This window comes from Bos indicus, chromosome 13 (assembly GCF_029378745.1).
Source record: "Bos indicus isolate NIAB-ARS_2022 breed Sahiwal x Tharparkar chromosome 13, NIAB-ARS_B.indTharparkar_mat_pri_1.0, whole genome shotgun sequence".
Classification (NCBI taxonomy): Eukaryota; Metazoa; Chordata; class Mammalia; order Artiodactyla; family Bovidae; genus Bos; species Bos indicus.
In genome coordinates, this window is record NC_091772.1 from 77,536,707 (window position 1) to 77,557,755 (window position 21,049).

At 48.4% G+C, this 21,049-nt stretch overlaps 1 protein-coding gene across 1 annotated transcript in view; it reads right to left on the reverse strand.

The window, feature by feature from the left end:
• Positions 1-21,049, reverse strand: part of KCNB1 (potassium voltage-gated channel subfamily B member 1) — a 114,290-nt gene that overhangs the window by 57,088 nt on the left and 36,153 nt on the right. The window lies entirely within an intron of this gene.

Below are 21,049 nucleotides of genomic sequence, written 5' to 3' on the forward strand. Positions count from 1 at the left end.
CGTCACTGAGTCCCAGAGATGTGGAAGAGAGGGGGAAGGAAGTTTGTTCTAGTCCACATGCCTTTCCTGGATGGACCATCTTAAACTATTCTGAATGTCTAGGAAGAGCCCCCTGTCCTTGTTTCCTAAAGATGATCCCTGCGGTTTGGGAGTTTGTGTCCATACAGTATGGTTCATTTACTGATGGAGTGCACCTGGATGTATCCAGCACACCCATTTAACAGGTAGTAAAACTGAGGCCTGAAAAGGAAGCATGGTTTGCTCAAGATTATAGAGTGGCTGGCCACAATCTGAAAAGACCAGAGTGTAAAATCTCAGAGGGCATGCATTTTATTTGCCTTGGTCACAGGTCCATATCCATCACATAACATAGTATCTGGCAAATAACAGGCTCTTGATAAATATCTGTTGAATGAATAAATAACATCTCTACTGGTGTGCTGCAGTCCATGGGGTCACAAAGAGTTGGACACGGCATAGCAGCTGCACAGTAACACACAGCTGTTTTTAGCTTTTACAAATACTTCTTTCACACGTGTCCTCATTTTGACTGTCATAATTATCTTTCGGGCTAGGAATGGCGTCTTTCCTTATTTTGCAGGGAAGGAAATGCAGGTTAGAGAGGTTTAGTCACCTGCCCGGGATCACACAACCTTGAAGAAGCAGACCTGAATCCCAAATGTCTTCCTGTGGGATCTCTTTAGAATATTCAAGTAGAGGAAGAGACCTTGGCAACAGCCAACCACGAGGTAAAAACCTTGGCCCGCAAGAGCAGCTCTGGCCTGAATTCTACTCCACAGTCTCGGGGGAGAGAGACCCAGAGAGCAGTTCCTCAAACTGTTAAACAGAGGTGCCATACGAGCCAGCAGTTCCACTCCTGGGTGTAGCTCCAAGAGAACCGAAAACCTCTCTCCACACGCAAACATGTACACGCGTGTTCATAGCAGCCTTAGTCATAAAAGCCAGGAAGTAGAAAAAACCCAAATGCCTACAAACTGATGAAGGATGCACCACATGTGGCAAATCCACACGATGGGATATCATTCACCATAAAAAGGAAGGAAGCACTGATACCTGCTACAGCACTGATGAACCTTGAACACACCACGCTAAGTGAAAGAAGCCAGATGCAAAAGGCCACCTGGTGTATGATCCGTTTATGGGAAATGTCCAGAAGAGGCAAATCTAAATGGACAGAGAGCAGCTTACTGGTTGCCAGGGGCCGAGGGAACCCAGGAATGGAGTGTGACTGCTCATGGGTATGGGGTTTCTTTGGGGGATGATGTAAATGTTCTAGAATTAGACTGTGGTGATGGCTGCACAAACTCTGCAAATACACTAAAAACTACTGAGTCATACCTTTTAAAAATACATAGGTTCAGAGGGTTTCATTTTATTTATGTATTTTTTGGCCGCACTTTGAGGCATGTGGGATCTTAGTTCCCTGACCAGGGATTGAACCAATGCCCCTTGAAGTAGAAGCTCACATTTTAACCACTGGACTGCCAGGGAAACCCCTGAGTTATACCTTTTAAATGGGTGAATTTTATGCCGTGAACTACATCCCAACCAAACCATTTTAAAAAAAATACCGAGAAGCATTTCCATGACAACAGAGTTTTAGTGAGAAAGGGAAACACACAAATAAGAAAATATCCCCAGTTCAGGCAGCCCCGTGCTGTCTTCCTGGATGTCTCAAGAGGGCTTTCAAGACAGAATTCCAACCCCAAGCCCCAGCGATTCACCTGTGGGCTTGTTCCTTGATGCCTTGCTGAAGCCATCCACCTTCCTTAGTTCAAGAGAACCTTGCCACCCTGATTACCCTGGCAAAGAGATGGAGGCTCAGAGGAAAGGAAGTGACTTACCCAAGGTCACACAGGGTGTGATGCTTTCCGCTTCAGCACAATACAAGCAACCAGCCAGGTGACTTGGGGCCACTTGCTGGGGAACGCCAGTCAAGTTCCTCGTTCTCTGTGGGCCTTGGTTTCCCCATCTGAACCACAAAATCCCAGCTCACTGCCCCCTTCACTGTCCAGGCGGGTCATTCAGCCAGAACACTCCTCACTGCCTCTGATAGAATGATTCTCCACATTTCATCAGATTTCACTTGAACAAAGACAAATAGCTTTTCTCAGACCTCCACCCACCCAGGGATTCTAGGCTAAATCTGTGCTGTTTTTCTCGACTCTGTCCTTCCACTGCCTGGCAGGCTGCTCTGCACTGTGGCCTCTGCAGCCACTTCTCAATAACCCCGATGTCTAGGTTCAAGGAAGACAAGGTTGTTGTCAGGTGAAGCATTTGCATAATATGAGTTCACAGGCGTGCTTTCTTCAGAGCTGAATGAGATGCTTTTCAGGGGCCCTCCCTTTTCTTTTGAAGTTCTAGGTCCAGCTTTGGGGTTTGCAGACCTAAGAAGACTTCCCCACCAAAGTGTACAGGCACAGCTTCAAACACACACCTTTTCATATCTCTCTCCATATGCCCACCCATTTCCCCATTCATTCATTATTTCAACAAAAATATATCGAGGGTCTCCTACGTGTCAGGCACTGTGTTAGTCACTGCATATGGTGGAAAGAAAAGATAAAACAGGTTCTTTGTCCTCATGGAGCTCACAGACTAGTAGAGGAAGATGAGTCTTAACAGATACACAAAATATTAACACAACTGGGATGAATGCCACCAGAGGAAAGTTCAGAATAATAAGGGCAACCTAATTTCTACCAGGGAGCAGAGGAGATCTCTGTGAGGAAGTTGACATGTGAGATAAGGTCTGAAGCATGATTAACAGTGAGAAATGCTCTTGGTTCACGAAGTAGAAAATTCTAAGAAAGGGTCAAGCAAGCAGGAGATTTATAGCTTCACATAACAAAATGTCCCAAGACAGACTTACCCCATCACTGAGGCTCACAACAATATTATCAGAGATCCAAGTTCTCTACCATCTGCTCTACCAACCTCAGAGGATTGGCTCTTTTCCCAGGCTCACTCACCTCATGGACCCAAAGTGGCTGCCATCATCTGACCATCATGTGAAGACACGACCACAACCAAGAACATGAAAAAAGTCCTTCTCAACTGCCTATCATTTTCTGAAATAGATGACAACCCTTCCAGAAGTGTCCCAGCAGATCTGATGGGTGGCATCACATATCCACATCTAAGTCATCACTGGCAAAAGGAATGGGGCCACCATAATGGTCTCAAACCAGCAGTTTTTACCCAAAGATGATTTATTCCCCCTCCACAGGACATTTTTTGGTGCAATAATTGTGTGTGTGTGTGTGTGTGTGGGCGTATCAGGGGTGCTACTGGCATCTAGTAGGCAGAGGTATGTGGTACTATTAAACATACCATAGTGTACAGGACAGCCCCCACTCCAGAATTATCCAGATGTCAACAGTGCGGAAGTTGAAAAATCAGAGGCAAATACTGACTCATGGGGGCGGCAGGTGGAAGAAGGGTGGGGAAATTGGTTAGGGAAGGTTTCCTGGAGGCTATAAGAGCTCAGCTGAGTCTAAAAAGACAGGACATTGTCCAAACCAATGCAGGTAATGAGTCAAGCCTAGCATCTCGCCAGTGTCTGAGCAGAAATGCAGATGACCCTTCCACTTTTCCTGCCTTTACCAGCAGGAGGTGAGCTCATGTGGGCAGGGATCTTGCCTATCCTCCTCAGGGCTTCATCCCCATTCCCAGTTCAGCGACGACAGTCACAGAGGCTGTTCGACAGGTCTCTGGTAATGAAGACGTGAACGGACGGAGGCAGCAGTCTCTTGACTGTAAAATCTCTTGAAATTTCTGGGCATCACACAGAGTGGACATCATGTCACACAGAGTAAATGAGCATAGAAGGGGCAGTCAGTGAGCAGTAGTCAGACCCTCCGAAATGATCCAGTCCCATCATGGGACAGATGGATGGGCAGACCCTGGGAGGGCGGAGAGTTCAAACTGCACTCAGCAAGCTGGGGGCAGACGCAGGCCACGCGCCCCTCTATGAGCCCAGGATCAACACCAACAGGGACGGACTCTCCCGGTGGAGCAGTGGCTAGGAATCTGCCTGCCAGTGTCTCCTTACAAAGCGGTTTTCCTGGATTCGCTGACCTCGCGACCCCAAAAGCGCGCCGATCAGGGCTGCCGTTTCGGAGGACGCTTCTCCGCTCTGGTCGCGGAACGACTGCGGAACAGTTCCGACAAAATGGCTGGCCCACGCACGTGTTTTGTTTGGCCCATGCTGTTCTTAACAATTTTACCATGTGCCATCTTTGCCAACAATAAAAGTAATTGGGAGAGTGAGCCTATAAACCCAGCTTCTCATTTAGATAATCGGGAGGTTTGGCAGTACTTTGTGCCCATTTTCTGGCACGGTTGCCATTTCCCGGAGCTGGACTGTGGCCTCAGTCCGGATACCAGCGCTCCATCCCAGCCCAGGGGCCTTCTGGCACCTCACTTGCCTGCAGCTCCAGAAAGGCATTCTGAGATGAAAGTCCAGCCCCAGCAGAGGGGGCCCAAACGGGAGTGGGCGAGGCCGTCCGGGGACCCCAAGGCAGGCCACTCCCCACCCTCCCTCAGAAGGAAGCGCCTTAGTGACCATAGCAACAGGCTGCCAGTCTCAACATGTCTTCCATTCGAAACGGAGAAATGACAAAGGACACCTCTCAGCGCAGGCAACATCAGCTCCCAGTACCCCCAAAACCTAAGAGCCAGAAGGAGTGTGATCTGTCCTCTCCAATCTGAGCCCCCAAACACCCCCATTTGTCCAACCAATCCAGAGATGGGGTGTTGGGAGGGGTTGATTTAGATTCCACCTTATATAAAAAGACCAGAAAGTGTTTGATTAGAGATAGAGGAAGGCGTGGGTGTCTGAGACGGGGCTCTGTTTCTGGGCAAATGTACACATTCCCTGCTGTCTCCCTCCCTCTCCCCTTCCTCTGGGCAGACGCACTGCCTCCCCTGGCAGCTCAGCGCAGCCACCTTCCGCTCAGCCGTGACCTAAGCCCTTCGTCAGTATCCTGGAGCCCCCAGTGCATCCGGCGTGTTTCTAGACTGCTTACAGGATCAGAAGGAAATGAGGGAATGGAATGAGAGAATCTTCCAGAAATAAGAAAATGCCTCACGCAATATTTCCCTTTGAAACTAAGAAGCTGACACCCAGAACACTGGAAAACGGCAGCCGTATTGAGAAAAGAAGCAAAGAGAAGACTGCCAGTTAGCACCCAAGTCCCCTCCTGGGACTAAAAACCATAAATATTAATGGCCATAACCATCTGGTGTTAGTCACAATGCCTGATAAATTGAGGTCATTTTACCGGGAGTAAAGAGCATGTTGATGGCAGCAAAGGGTAACAGTGCTGTTGGCTGCATGACCGGTGTGGCCCGCCAAGGTGATGGCATAAATCAGAAGACCCAGGTCCAGTCTGGGAAGCGGGGTAGTGGCTTCTACAACAGGTGGTGTGGGGGTCCTGGGACAGGGCTGATCTAGATGTAGCTTCAGACAGGTGCAGGCTGGGAAGATAACGCTTCCAGAGATGGGACTTCCCTGGTGGTCTAGTGTTTAAGACCCTGCCCTTCCACTGCGGGGAACGTGGGTTTGATCCCCAGTCAGGGAATGAAGATCCCGCATCTAATGCAGTGTGATAATATAAATAAATAAATTAAAAAAAAAAGAGAGCTTCCAGAGGAGGCGAGTCCAGGTGGTCAGGGAGAGGGGAGTATCAGGGGAGGCGAGTCCCAGGGTGCAAATGCTTGGGCAGAGAGTGGAAATTCTGGCTGCGGCCAATCCTGTTTCGTTGCAGTCTTAATGTTTCTTCTTCCTCTACCTTCTCCCTGCTCCTCTCTTCTCTTTTTTCTCTGCCTTTACACCTGCCAGGGCCAACTTCACTATGAAATGCCAGAGGGACAGAGTGTGGGGCTCACGTGGATTCTAGGGACCTCTCCCCAGTGTCCTCACTTCTTTATAACTAGAAGGAAGACCACAAATTTTTAATTTTTTTGATTGTGCTGCATGGCTTGAGGGATCTTAGGTCAGCGACCAGGGATCAGACCTCGGCCCTTGGCAGTGAAAAGTGAGGAGTCCTAACTGCCGAACCACCAGGAAAATCCCCGAAAGACAACGGACTTTTAGACTGCAGAAGATGTTTTCATACGTAATCTTACTCTATCTACCTTTGTATCAATGCAGCCATCAAATGTAACGTTTAGTAGTTTTGGGGGAGCGAGGCCAAAGTTCTCAGGGCCCGTGAAAAGGGTAACATGGTCCTGCTTTCTGCCACCCTCCGCTGCTCCATCTCCCTCCCCTGCTCCCACGAGCCAGGGGATCTTAAGCAATCAGCGTTGCCTTACGGAGTCTCAGCTTCATCCTGTGCAAAACGGACTGATAATAATAATAATGATGATGCTGCTGCTGCTAAGTCGCTTCAGTCATGTCCGACTCTGTGCGACCCCAGAGACGGAAGCCCTCCAGGCTGCCCCGTCCCTGGGATTCTCCAGGCAAGAACACTGGAGTGGGTTGCCATTTCCTTCTCCAATGCATAAAAGTGAAAGTGAAGTCGCTCAGTCATGTCCGACTCCCAGCGACCCCATGGACTGCAGCCCACCAGGCTCCTCCGTCCATGGGATTTTCCAGGCAAGAGTACTGGAGTGGGGTGCCATTGCCTTCTCCAATAATGATGATAGTTTGGTGAAATACTTTGGTGAAATAACATTAGGGAAAGCTCTGGGCACAAAGTGGTGCTGACCAGTGGTATTTCCCTTCCCTTCCAGGAGGTTCTGGGGTCCTGGGAGTGAGAGGTGTGATTTACAGAAAAATCTCAGGGGACAAAGTCCCTGGTAATCAGCAACCCCGGCCTATCTTTTTTGTTGCGGTTGTTTAGTTGCTAAGTCATATCCAACTCTTTGCATTCCCCACCTCCTTCCTGTTAGAGCATGGCGCAGCCCTCTCTCTCCCTGTTTCTTGGGCTCTCTGGTTCTTCTAAAAGACAAACACTTCTCTTGACCCTCCGAGGAAACTCACAAGGCGCTTGATGAGAGAAATCAAATAATGTCTCCAGATCCCAACAGAAAGCAAGCATCTATTTGGCTAGCTCTGGCAAGGGAAGGGGGGCCTTCTAGCTCAGCTCCTTGTCAGCCAGGGCTGGATGCCTGATATACAGAACCCAGTGCCAAGTGAAAACGCAGGGCCCCTTGTTCAGAAATTATTATGATTTTCCAGACAGTGACAGCAGAGCATAAACAAAGTGTGGGGCCCTTCCGAGCGTGGAGCCCAGCGCTACTGCAGGACTTGGGAGCTCGAGACAGTGCCTGTGGTCAGTTTGGAGCTGCCGGCCTGAGGGTGGGGGTGGCAATGGGAGGAGGGGGAGGTGTCTGCAGTGATGCTAACTCTGGTTCTCCATCCCCACTCCACTTATGCCTAGCTGCAGGCCTGGCACATCATAGGTAACCTGCAAGCTTCTTTAAAAAAATTTCTTTTTATGTGGACCACATTTAAAAAAAATCTGTATTAATTTTTTACAGTATTGTTTCTGTTTTGTTTTATTTTTTTAGTCATGAGGCAAGTAAAATTTTAGCTCCCCCGGCCAGGGATCAAACTTGCAACCCCCACATTGGAAGGGGATGTCTTAACCATGGGACCACTAGGGAAGTGCCCTTGCAAGTTCTTCCTGACTCACAGCTCACTCACTTATCCTCTTAGCACTGGGCCTACAATGTCAGATGAGACCCTCCTGGGGGTCTGTGCCCTGGACCCTCCCCCTCCTCCCTCTGCCCCCAGATCCCTGGCTCCAAGTTATGCCGACCAGAAGCACCCCCACCCCTGCCCATCACACACAGTATAGGCCAGGAGTAAAAATAAAATGAAAAAGCAATTGAAACAATAAAAGCCAGATTTGTTAAGCATTTACAAGGTGTCAGTCTAAGCACTGGGTCTATCTCACCCTATTTTTTTTAAAGCTTCATTTGAATATATTAAAAAAAAATACATGTACATATTTGGCTGCTTTGGGTCTTAGTTGCAGCACTCGAAATCTTCCTCGAGTCATGTGGGGTCTTTTTGTTGCAGAGCACGGACTCTCTAGTTGCGGTGCTTGGGCTCCAGAGCTCAAGGGCTCAGTAGTTGCATCGTGGCACGTGATATCTAAGTTCCCCGACCTGGGATCGAACCCACATCCCGTGCACTGCTAGGTGGATTCTTAACCACTGGATCACCAGGGAAGTTGCGATCTCAGCCTATGTTAATTCTCACACAGACTTTCTGAGGTGAGATCTCCAGTTGGCAGAGGAGGAACCTGAGGCCCAGAGAGGTCAGGTCCCTTGGCCAAGGCCACGAAGTCAGGAAGTGGAGGCCCTGGGCTCCAGTGAAGGCTGATGCTGGGCCCCAACAGGGCTGGGAAAAGAGGGTCACGTTTTGTCCTCCCAGCCTCTGGGCAGGAGAGCTACAACCCCCACGAGATGCCTTCTCCTGGGAGTGGAGAAGAGAGCGAGTGTGACAGAAGAGGAGTGTGTGGCCCCCAAGACAGCCCTGGGCTACAGGTCCTGAGAGCCAGGCTCAAATCTGGGTTCTTGCTAGAGGTCGCCCTTCGAGGTCACTCACCCTGATCTGCACCTCCCCTCAAGCCTGCTGACCTCACCTCCTGCTTCCTCCCTTCCCTCCCACACCCGCACACTGGGCTCCCTACCAGTCCTAGAAACTACTAAATGCATTTCCACCCCAGGACATTTGCACTTGCTGCTTTCACTTCTGGAGCGCCCTCATGCTGCAATTCACATGGCTCCTTAGATTTCTGATTTAAAGTCAATGTCCATGAAGCGTGTGTGTGTGTGTGTGTGTGTGGCGGGGGTGGGGGAGCAGGATCTCTTTTCTCTGTGACAGAGAGGCTTCTCTGATTGCCTCACTTGGAAATATATATAAACTGCTTGGAACGGCACCTGACCCTTGGTAAACACCACAGAAGTGTCTAGTACTGTTGCTATTTAGCCGCTAAGTCTTGTCCAACTCTTTTGGACCCCATGGACTGTAGCCCACCAGGCTCCTCTGTCCATAGGATTTCCCAGGCAAGAATACTGGAGCGGGTTGCCGTTTTCTTCTCCAGGGGATCTTTCTGACTCAGGGATCGAACCCACATCTCCTGCATTGGCAGGCAGATTCTTTACCAATGAGCCATCTGGGAAGCCACATCTAGTACTATTATTATCATCTAAATCAGCAGCCTGTCTACTTGTCACTCAACTTCCCTTTTCTCTACTCTTCCCTTTTCTCCACTCTTCTTCACTGCACTTATCCCTTCCTGAAATCACCTTCCATGTTTGTCCACGTGTGCACTATGTAACTCTCCCACTACAGGGAGAGCTCCGTGGGCTGAGTCTTGGCCACGCTGGAACCTCCCCACTGACTGAGTTGGCATAGGGCTCAGATGGTGTCCCAGGGCCCAGAAGTCAGAGCCTCACTTTTTTCTTCAGGAGGTAGCAGCGGCTCCCACAAAGGCTGAGGAGCAAATGGAAGGAGGGGAGACCCAGACATGGTTCTGCAATACTGGGGAGGAGACTGCAGTGATGCTTCCTAGAGATTAGCCCCCAAAGCTAGCCACTCCTGCCAGTCAGAGTGGAGGAATGCCCTGGAGAGTGGCCAGCCTCAGACAGATCCTGGCTGGTGATGGGGTGTGTGTGTGTGTGTGTGTGTGTGTGTGTGTGTGTGTGTGTGTGTGTGTGTTGCAGGGGTGGGGCACCTTTTAGCATCAGACTTCAGCCCTGTCCTAATCTGGAGAGTAATTGAGTTGGCTGAGCCATGTAGATTTTCTCATTCAATTCACTCTCTCAAGTAATGTTCATGATTAGCCACCAGGGAAAGGCAAATCAAAAACACTGGGAAGGGACTTCCCTGATGGTCCCATGGCTAAGACTCCATGCTCCCAATGCAGGGGGCCTGGGTTCAGGCCCTGGTCAGGGAACTAGATCTCACATGTTGCAGTTAAGAGTTTGGATGTTGCAACTAAGACCCAGTGCAGTCAAATAAATTTTAAAAAATTAAATATAAAAAAAAAACAATGGGAAATTCTACTTCATACCCATTAGGATGGCTAGAATTAAAAAAAAAAAAAAAACAGTAAGAAGTGTAGATCAAGATGTTGTGATCACTGACCTAGAGCCAGACATCCTGGAATGTGAAGTCAAGTGGGTCTTAGAAAGCATCACTACAAACAAAGCTAGTGGAAGTGATGGAATTCCAGTTGAGCTATTTCAAATCCTGAAAGATGATGCTGTGAAAGTGCTGCACTCAATATGCCAGCAAATTTGGAAAACTCAGCAGTGGCCACAGGACTGGAAAAGGTCAGTTTTCATTCCAATCCCAAAGAAAGACAATGCCAAAGAATGCTCAAAGTACCGCACAAATGCACTCATCTCACACGCTAGTAAAGTAATGCTCAAAATTCTCCAAGCCAGGCTTCAGCAATACGTGAACCGTGAACTTCCAGCTGTTCAAGCTGGTTTTAGAAAAGGCAGAGGAACCAGAGATCAAATTGCCAACATCCCTGAATCATCAAAAAAGCAAGAGAATTCCAGAAAAACATCTATTTCTGCTTTATTGACCATGCCAAAGCCTTTGACTGTGTGGATCACAATAAACTGTGGAAAATTCTGAAAGAGATGGGAATACCAGAACACCTGACCTGCCTCTTGAGAAACCTATATGTAGATCAGGAAGCAACAGTTAGAACTGAACATGGAACAACAGACTGGTTCCAAATAGGAAAAGGAGTACGTCAAGGCTGTATATTGTCACCCTGCTTATTTAACTTAAATGCAGAGTACATCATGAGAAGCACTGGGCTGGAGGAAGCACAAGCTGGAATCAAGGTTGCTGGGAGAAACATCAATAACCTCAGATATGCAGATGACACCACCCTTATGGCACAAAGTGAAGAGGAACTAAAAAGCCTCTTGATGAAAGTGAAAGAGGAGAGTGAAAAAGTTGGCTTAAAGCTCAACATTCAGAAAACGAAGATCATGGCATCTGGTCCCATCACTTCATGGCAAATAGATGGGGAAACAGTGGACACATTGGCTGACTTTATTTTTCTGGGCTCCAAAAATCACAGCAGATGGTGATTGCAGCCATGAAATTAAAAGACACTTACTCCTTGGAAGGAAAGTTATGACCAACCTAAACAGCATATTCAAAAGCAGAGACATGACTTTGCCCACAAAGGTCCATCTAGTCAAGGCTATGGTTTTTCCAGTGGTCGTGTATGGATGTGACAGTTGGACTATAAAGAAAGCTGAGCGCCGAAGAATTGATGCTTTTGAACTGTGGTGTTGGAGAAGACTCTTGAGAGTCCCTTGGACAGCAAGGAGATCCAACCAGTCCATCCTAAAGGAGATCAGTCCTGGGTGTTCATTGGAGGGACTGATGTTGAAGCTGAAACTCCAATACTTTGGCCACCTGATGCGAAGAGCTGACTCATTTGAAAAGACCCTGATGCTAGGAAAGATTGAGGGCAGGAGAAGAAAGGGACGACAGAGGATGAGATGGTTGGATGGCATCACCAACTCAATGGACATGGGTTTGGGTAACTCTGGGAGTTGGTGATGGACAGGGAGGCCTGGTGTGCTGCGGTTCATGGGGTCGCAAAGAGTTGGACACGACTTGGCGACTGAACTGAACTGAACTGAACAAGTGTAGAGGAAGTGGAACTCTCAAATATTGCTGGTGGGAATGCAGGAAGGCACAGCCACTTTGGGAAACAGTCTGGCAGCTCCTCAGAAGGTTAAACATTGAGTTACCAAATGATCCGGCAATCTACTCCTGAGCATATAGCCAAGAGAAATGACAACCTATGTCCATGTAAGAACTTGTTTACAAATGTTCACAGCAGCATTATTTATCATAGCCAAAGGAAGAAACAACCTGAATATCCATCAGCTGTTGAAGGATAAGCAAAATACAGCATTCTCCATACAACGGAATGTTACTCAGCCATAGAAATGAGTGAACTACTGATCCATGTTACGTGGAAGAACTTTGAGAACATTATGCACCTGATAGAAGCCAGACACAGAAGCTGCAGACTGCATGACCCCACTTAGGTGAAATGTCCGGAAGAGGCAAACCACAGAGACAGAAAGCACATCAGTGTTTGCCTGGGACCGGAGAGTGGGTGGGGAAATGGAGAGTGATTGCTAGTGGGCACGGGTTTTCTTTCTGGGATGACAAAAATGCTTCAGGGACTTCTCTGGTGTTCAGCAGGTAAGACTCCATGCTCCCACTGCAGGGGGGTTGGGTTCGATCCCGGTCAGGGAACTAAGATCCCACATGCTGTGCGGTGCGGCCAAAAAAATAAAATGATAGCGCATTTGTGTGAGCGAGGTTCTCCTCTTATCAAACAAAACTATTTTTAAAATGCTTTAAAATTGATTATGGTGATGGTTGCACCACTCTGTATATACTGAAAATGATTGAATTGTACATTTTAAATGGGTAAATGATACATCTCAATATCTCAACAGAACTGTTATATATATGTGGATGTGTATGCAGATAGATAGATATATTTATGAGCTGAGTGAGTAAAACAAAATGCCTGGCCTCTCAGGAAGCTAACAAGAAGAAGACAAGGGAACAAATAAAAATGTCATTTGACTTGTGGAGATAAGAAAAATTAAGCAGGAAGGAAAGACAGGGATAGGTGGCGGGGACGAGGCACTGCGGTTCAGGAAGGCCACTCTGAGGAGGTGACATTTGAACCTGAGTGAAGAGATGGAGGGAGTCACTGATATCTGGTGGGACAGCACCTGGAGAAACAGCAAGTACAAAGGCACTGAGGCAGGAGCAATAATCCAGTGGGGCTGGGGACTTCCCTGGTGGCCCAGTGGCTAAGACTCCACACTCCCAGGGCAGGAGGTCTGGGTTCAGTTCCTGGTCAGAGAACTAGATCCCACATGCTGCAACTAAAGATCACATGCAGCTCCCCCCTCCCCCTAAAAAAAAGTTTAAAAAAAAATCCAGTGGGGCTGGAATGTAAGGAGCCAGGAGGAGGGTAGCAGGAGGTGACAGCAGAGAATTGATGGGGGCTGGATCACGGAGGGGGTGGTAGGCTGTGCTGAGAATGGTAGCCTTATTCTGAGTGAGGTGGGAGCCATGAGGCAGTTGAGAGCAGAGCAGGGATGGGTTCTGACTCAGGTGTTCGTGGACGCCCTTTGGCTGGCGATTGAGAGTGGACTTGGGGGTGGAAGTCGGCAGGAGGGAAGCTGGGAAACCAGGGAGGAGGCTACCATGATGGACCAGGTGAGAGATGATGGGGGCCTGGCCTGGAGGCTGAAAGAGGAGGTGTGGGAAGTGCCCAGGGGCTGGTGTGGAGTGCACCGTCCCATCCCTGGACTTGCCTGCACCTCCCTACAGCCCTGGCATTTGCAGGGACTTTTAGAGAGGGGGCTTCCTACCTAATGATCAGTCTGAACTCCTTGCACTGTCCAAGGTCAACACCCAATCCACAGACCCTACCCAGAACCCTGAAAACTCCTATGAAAGCGTAGACTGAGGATCCTTGCTGCATCCCTCTCCTGTGACCACGTGTCCTGGCCCCGCCTGGGCCCTGGCTCAGCCTCTACTACCAATTTCCATGAGAAACCCAACTCCATCCGGCACTGTCATTCTGGCAGACTTAACTGCAGACTCAGTTTCTTTTTTCTTTTTTTTTTGCCACACCACATGGCATGCAGGAGCCCAGTTTCCCCACCAGGGATGGAACATGCGCCCCTTGCATTCAAAACTCAGAGTCTTAATCACTGGACTGCCTGGGGAAGTGCCCAGACTTAGTTTCTTCATCTATAAAATGGTAATAATAATAGACCCCTTGAATGACTATTGTCTGGGTTAAGTGAGCAAATGTATGTAAGAGCACTTGGAACAGTGCCTGGCACATGGTTGGCACTTAAGAAAAGCTATGAAAAGCCTAGACAGTGTATTAAAAAGCAGAGACATCACTTTGCCAACAAAGGTCCATATAGTCAAAGTTGTGGTTTTTCCAGTAGTCATGTATGGATGTGAGAGTTGGACCATAAAGAAGGCTGAGCACTGAAGAACTGATGCTTTCAAATTATGATGCTGGAGAAGATTCTTGGACAGAAAGAGATCAAACCAGTCAATCCTAAAGGAAACCTATCCTGAATATACATTGGAAGGACTGATGCTGAAGCTGAAACTCCAATACTTTGGCCACCTGATGCAAAGAACCTACTCATTGGAAAAGACCCTGATGCTGGGAAAGGTTGAGGGCAGGAGGAGAAGGGGGCAACAGAGGATGAGATGGTTGGACGGCATCACCAACTTAATGGACATGAGTTTGAGCAAACTCTGGGAGATAGTGAAGGACAGGGAAGCCTGGTGTGCTGCAGTCCATGGAGTTGCAAAGAGTTGGACACAACTGAGCGACTGAACAACAATGCCCTATTCCCACCAGCAAGTCTTCTGTTTATCTCACGAAGCATAATTTCACTCCCTTCCTGGGAAGCATTGGCTGCGCCCCCAGTGCCTCCAGAAGCTCACTTATTTAAAGAGGTCTCCGCAACAGCACTGGGCTCCTGGGAGGAATTCTCTGCCAGCCGCTCAAAGAATGTGTTTTTCTGTATCTTGTTCAAGGAAACGGGAGCACAGAAAGATGAAGATACCTGCCCTAGATCGTGAAGATACCTGCCTTAGACGTGGCAGACCTGGCAATCTAATCCACATCTGATGCTAAAACAGGTGCTTAAATACAGAGTCAGTTTTACTGACAGCCTATTATATTCCAGGCATTTTGTAGACATTGCCTTTTTTCTAAATTACATTTTTACATAAATAATATTTTTTGAGAAGGTAATACATGTATATCATTTGAAAATCAAAACTGTACAAGATGATATACATATAGCTAAAGGGGGGGGAAATCTCCCTCTGTCCCCATTCCTTGTGGTTCAGCTCCCCTCCCTGGAACCAAGCACTGTCCCCAGTTTCTTATGGATCCTTCCAGTGATGAGCTATGAATGGTGGACCCCTACTCAATATCCATCCTCCAGCTTACTAACAGAATCCCAACAAGGATCAGCCCCCAGTTCTGTGCAGTGAAATGCAGGCAAAAGTCTCTGGGCAAGGCATCCCTTTCTACTTCCCCGCAAAGACAAAGCACCTAGAAAAGAAGACTTGTCTCTTTCTTTTCCTTTTGTTCTTTGTCCTTCATTTTCCTTCCTGCCTGGAATGTGGACTCGATGCCTGGAGGCAGTGCAGCCATTTTGAAACCACAAGGATCAAAGCCACACACTCTGAATGGGGAAGAAGAAGGAAGATGCTTGAATCCGTGGGAATCTGGGCTGGCACTGGTCTACCCAACTCTGGACTTTTGTTGTGTTTGTTCACTCACTGTTTGTTGAATGTTCTGTTCCTTGCAGCTGCATGCCTTCCTGACTAATGTACTATTCATACATAGCATTTATATTTTCCCTGGTGGCTCAGACGGTAAAGTGTCTGCCTACAATGCAGGAGACCTGGGTTCAACCCCTGGGTTGGCAAGATCTCCTGGACAAGGAAATGGCAACCCGCTCGAGTATTCTTGCCTGGAAAATCCCATGGATGGAGGAACCTGGTAGGCTATAGTCCATGGGGTCACAAAGAGTTGGACACGACTGAGCGACTTCACTTCACTTCACTTCATATTCTTCTTTCCCCACAAAAAGGTAGCACCCTTTATACCTGCTCTTCAGGATCTTACTTATTCACTTAATGATATGTCCTGGAGGTTGTTACAGATCAGTACACACAAAGCCTCAAAATTAACTAAATTATTGTGTCAAAGACTTTGTATTCATGTCCCATAAGTCCTCCAACCAGCCCCCTCCTAGGCCACATTTCTCAACCTTGCAAAGATTATCCAAGTACATATATTTCCCACATGTGAGGCAATGGCACCCCCCTCCAGTACTCTTGCCTGGAAAATCTCATGGACGGAGGAGCCTGGTAGACTTCAGTCTATGGGGCCGCTAAGAGTTGGACACGACTGAGCAACTTCACTTTCACTTTTCACTTTCATGCATTGGAGAAGGAAATGGCAACCCACTCCAGTGTTCTTGCCTGGAGAATCCCAGGGACGAGGGAGCCTGGTGGGGGGCCGTAGAGTTGTCCCATCGAGTTGGACACAACTGAAGTGACTTAGCAGCAGCAGCAGAGGGCATAGCTGTGCACGTGTGTGTGTTCAGTCATTCAGTTATGTCTGACTCTTTGCAACCCCATGGACTATAGCCTGCTGGGCTTCTCTGTTCACGGGATTCTCCAGGCAAGAATATTGGAGTGGGTTGCCATGCCCTCCAGGAGATCCAGGAATAGAAATGGCAGATATCATTTATCTTTTAATTTAAATATTTCTTTTTATTTACTTATTTGACTAAGCTGGGTCTTAGTGGTGGCACTCAGGGTCTTTGTTTTGGCATACAGAATCTAGTTCCCTGGCCAGGGATGGAACCTGGGCCCCATGCATTGGGAGCGTGGAGTCTTAACCACTGGACCACCAGGGAAGTCCCCAGATGCCATTTAAGTGTTCCCAAATGTCAGATCATCCTGCAAAGAAATTTGGCCAATTTGCGTTCCACCAGCAATGTGCTAGAGCCCCCAGGCATTGTCTTAACCCTTTCAATGACAACAAATGCTAATGCCCATTTTACTGAGGCTCAGAGAATTGTACGTGGCCTACTCAAGGTCATGGCAGGTAACTGGTAGAACTGGGATTTGAACCAAGGTCTGTCTGAGGTCAAAGCTGTGCTTGTGAACACTTATATGACGTTGCTTTCCAGGCAGGCTGGACTCCAGGGCCTCTCATCAAAGAGGGGAAAATGACTATAACCTGGATACCGGTCTGTGCCTGAGAAGGGCCTTTGGGTGGAGCTCCTCAGATCTGCGGAGAAGGCAATGGCACCCCACTCCAGTACTCTTGCCTGGCAAATCCCATGGATGGAGGAGCCTGGCAGGCTTCAGTCCATGGGGTCGCTACGAGTTGGACATGACTGAGCGACTTCACTTTCACTTTTCACTTTCATGCATTGGAGAAGGAAATGGCAACCCACTCCAGTGTTGCTGCCTAGAGAATTCCAGGGACGGGGTGCCTGGTGGGCTGCCGTCTCTGGGGTCGCACAGAGTGGGACATGACTGAAGCGACTTAGCAGCAGCAGCAGCAGCTCAGATCTGCCACTGCCTTGCTGTATGAGCAAGTCCTACCCCCTCTCTGGGCCTCAGTTTCCCCATCTGTAAAATTAATAGCTTGGGGTTGTTGGTCTCTAAGATCTTTCCATGCTCAGCTTCTGGAAAATCCTCGCCATCTGAGGGTCCCCTGGGAGCTGCTTTTTCAGCCCCCAAAATGGAAACGGTCTTCTGAGCAGTTTTTTCTCCATTCCTGACCCATCAGAGGTCAGTAGCATCCAGGGGCTTCTATTTCTATCTGTGGACTGTGGTCACACTCCCTGAGGGAGGCTGGGCTGCGGAGCAGGGAACGGCCTGGCTGCCCTGTTTTCACTACACAGCACATCTTCCTCCAGCTCACTCTGACACCTAGATTCTCAGGGCAAGGATTCCAATTATGGTCTCATATACTGAGAGCTTACCATAGGTAAGCTCTTGCCAAAGTGCTCTACAAACCTAATACATATAAGTTTGGAAGAAAGGGCATCTTCTTTCATTTGCTCGTTTATTTATTTATTATTTGGCTATGCCCGGTCTTAGTCGTGGCCCATGGAATCTTCAGCGTGGGCACGCAGGGTCTTTAGCTGTGGCGTGTGGGAATCTAGTTCCCTGACCAGGGATCAAACCCAGGCCCCTGCATTGGGAGCTCGGACTCTTAGCCACCAGACCATCAGGGAAGTCCCGAGAGTGCCTATTCTTATCCCCAGTTTACAGATAAGGAAACAGGCACAGAGAGGTTAAACAGCTTGCCTAAGATCGATCAGCTGATAAACTTCCTTTGGTTCCAGGAAGTCTGGGCCAGAGTCCATGCTCTTCACACAGGGTTTCTCCACCAAGGCGCCACGGGGCTGGATCTTTCTTGTCTAGAGGGTCGTGCACTGGAGGATGTTTAGCACCATCCCTGTCCTCTACCCCCTAGATGCCAATAGCACCCATCGTCCTGGGTGGGATAACCAAAAATGTTCCATACATTGCCAAGTGTCCCCTGGGTGGCAAAACACCCCTGGCTGAGAACTGTTGCCTGAACCACAGCTCTGGAGGAATGGATCCCAGGTCCATCTAGGCTCTTATTCTCCTGAACCCGCATTAGGCTCTTGGGAAGCACTGCAAAGCCTGGGAGACCCTTGCTGAAGGTCCATACCCTGTGAAGGAGATCAAAGTATTGCAGGGCAGCTTTCTCTGAGATTGGTGAAGGAAAAACTCAGTGGTGGGCCTCAGTGTGGTGGTGGAGTGGGTCTGGAAGTGTGCTGGGTGAGCTAGGGCAAGTGACAGCCCCTCTGAGATGTTGTCTTAGTCAGAATCAGAGACAACCGCTTGCAGAGTCAATGTGTGGTATCACAAAAATGGAAACCAGGACTTCCTGATGGTCCAGTGGTTAAGAATCTGCCAGCCAATGCAGGGGTCACAGGTTTGATTCCTGGCCTGGGAAGATTCCACGTGGCCCGGGGCGACTAAGCCTGTGATTCACAACTATTAAAGCTCGACAGCCCTAGAGCCCATGTTCTGCAATAAGAGAGGCTACCTCAGTGAGAAGCCTGCACACCGCAACCAGAGAGCAGCCCCTGCTTGTCTTAACTAGAGAAAGCCCTCATGCGGCAATATTCAGCTCAGTCAAAAATAAATTAATCACATTAAATTAAAAGAAAAGTGAAAAAACAGAAACTACCTCAATGGAGGGTCTACTTAAATAAATTATGGTTCGTCCATGGCCTGGAAGATTATGTAGCCGTTAAAAACAAATGAGGTAAGTGTGTTTTTGCTGATGTGGAAAGAGCTCTAAGGTTTATTAATTTATTAAGAGTTAAAAAGCAAGGTACAGAGCAGGATGTATGACATAATTCCATTGGTATTAGAAAAAAATTGAATTTTCAACATACCCTTATTGAAAACTTGCTCCTTGCCAGGCTCTGTTCTAAGCAGTGGGAATATAGCAGTGGACAAAACAGACAAAAATCCTTATTTCTGCAGTGCTTGTGAAATGTTAGAGTATGAAAATAACAAACACATGAAAAAGATTTTTAAAAGAAGTACAGAAAATGTTTTTTTTTTTTTTTTTTCCTGAGCCTGGAGATGTGGGAGTGAGATTGCTATCTTTCCATTTATACCCTTTGGTATCATTTGAATTAGTCTTCACTGGGTAGGTGCATTCATTTTAATGATCAGATTTTAAAAGATTGGATCAAAAAATTAGAGGCAAAGCACAGCGCCTGGGTGCCTTCATTATGATCACATATTCAGTAACTGTTTCTTGAGCACCTACTGTGTGCAGCTGCTATGCTGGGTGCTAAGAATACAGCGTTAAGCAGGAAAGATGAGGAACCAGCCCTCGAGGGGTAGATACTGTAGTTGGGGGCACACATCCACTACCAGCATTATTCGTGATGCAATGATGGTGTCCAGGAGATTACAGAGGCATTGGAACTTAACAGAGAGAGGGCTTACAGATCTGGGGAGTGGGCCAGGGGTCAGGAGCCTAGGCTCAAGCCCTCTCTCCCCTGATAGGACTTCCCTGCTAGGCTGTTCACAGGGTGTGGCCCCGTGTGGCTGTGGAACTAATACAATTAAAACCCAGAATTTACAACCTACCAGGCACTTCGTGGGCAGGAGGAGAAGGGGGCGACAGAGGATGAGATGGTTGGATGCCATCACAGACTCAATGGACATGAGTCTGAGCAAACTCTGGGAGATAGGGGAGGACAGGGAAGCCTGGCGTGCTGCAGTTCATGGGGTCACAAAGAGTGGGACACAACTTAGTGACTGACAACAAGGCACTCTGTTAGCATTTTACACATATTAATTTACTTAGTCCTTACTTCAACCCTATGAAGTAAATGGACTTAAAGTGTGGCTCAGACGGTAAAGAATCTGCCTGCAATGCAGGAGGCCTGGGTTCGATTCCTGGGTTGGGAAGATCCCCTGGAGAAGGGTGTGGCTACCCACTCCAGTATTCTTGCCTGGAGAATCCCATGGACAGAGGAGCCTGGCAGGCTGCAGTCCATGGGATTGCAAAGAGGTGGACACGACTGAGCCACTAACATTTTCACTTTCATGAGGTCAGTAGGATTTTCATCCCCATGTTACAGATAAGAAAGCAAAGGCACAGAGAGGATGAGTAACTGCCCAAGGTCACACAGCTGTAAGTGGCAGAGCCAGAACTAAAACCTGGGCTGTCTACTCTAGATCCCAGACTTGTAAATACTCCCTTTCATGACTTTCTCCTCTTTTTCTTCCTCTTCCCTGTTCATCAGGGGCACTCCTCTGCCTCTACACCCTCCTCCAGACCTGAGGATGGCTCTCTGGTCCCACCTCCAGCAGAACACACAAGGGCAAGGGGGCACCCCTCTGTAGCTCACCTGACCCCGAGGCGCACATGGCACCTTGGCTTTGCCCCCGGAGCCCAGGGGCAGGAGGGAGCAAGAGGGGCAGGAACCACCAGGAACTCACAGTGCCTCTGCCTGCCTGTCCTTTAGCATGAGGACCTGAGTTGACTCTTAGAGTCCAAGGATCCAGACTGAATCTAGTTCCGGTTCCTACAGGAGCCTTGCCCTGGGTCACAAACTAAGTTCTAATCCTGGTCACACTGAATTCTGATTCTGGCCACAGATTCCTTCATGACCCTGATCCCAGTCTAAGCCCTGACCCCGCTTACAACAGAGCTCTCAGTTCGGTCATGGTCTGAGCCCCAGTTCTGGTCACAGACCTACTCTTACGCTGAGAGCTATGATCCAGGTCACACACTGACCTCAGTCTCCGATTTAGCTCTGATCCTTGTCAAGAATTAGCCCTGACCCGCATCACCCTGAGCCCTGGTCCTGGTCACACTCTCAATCCTGATCTTGCTCATCGCTTGAGCCCAGAAAC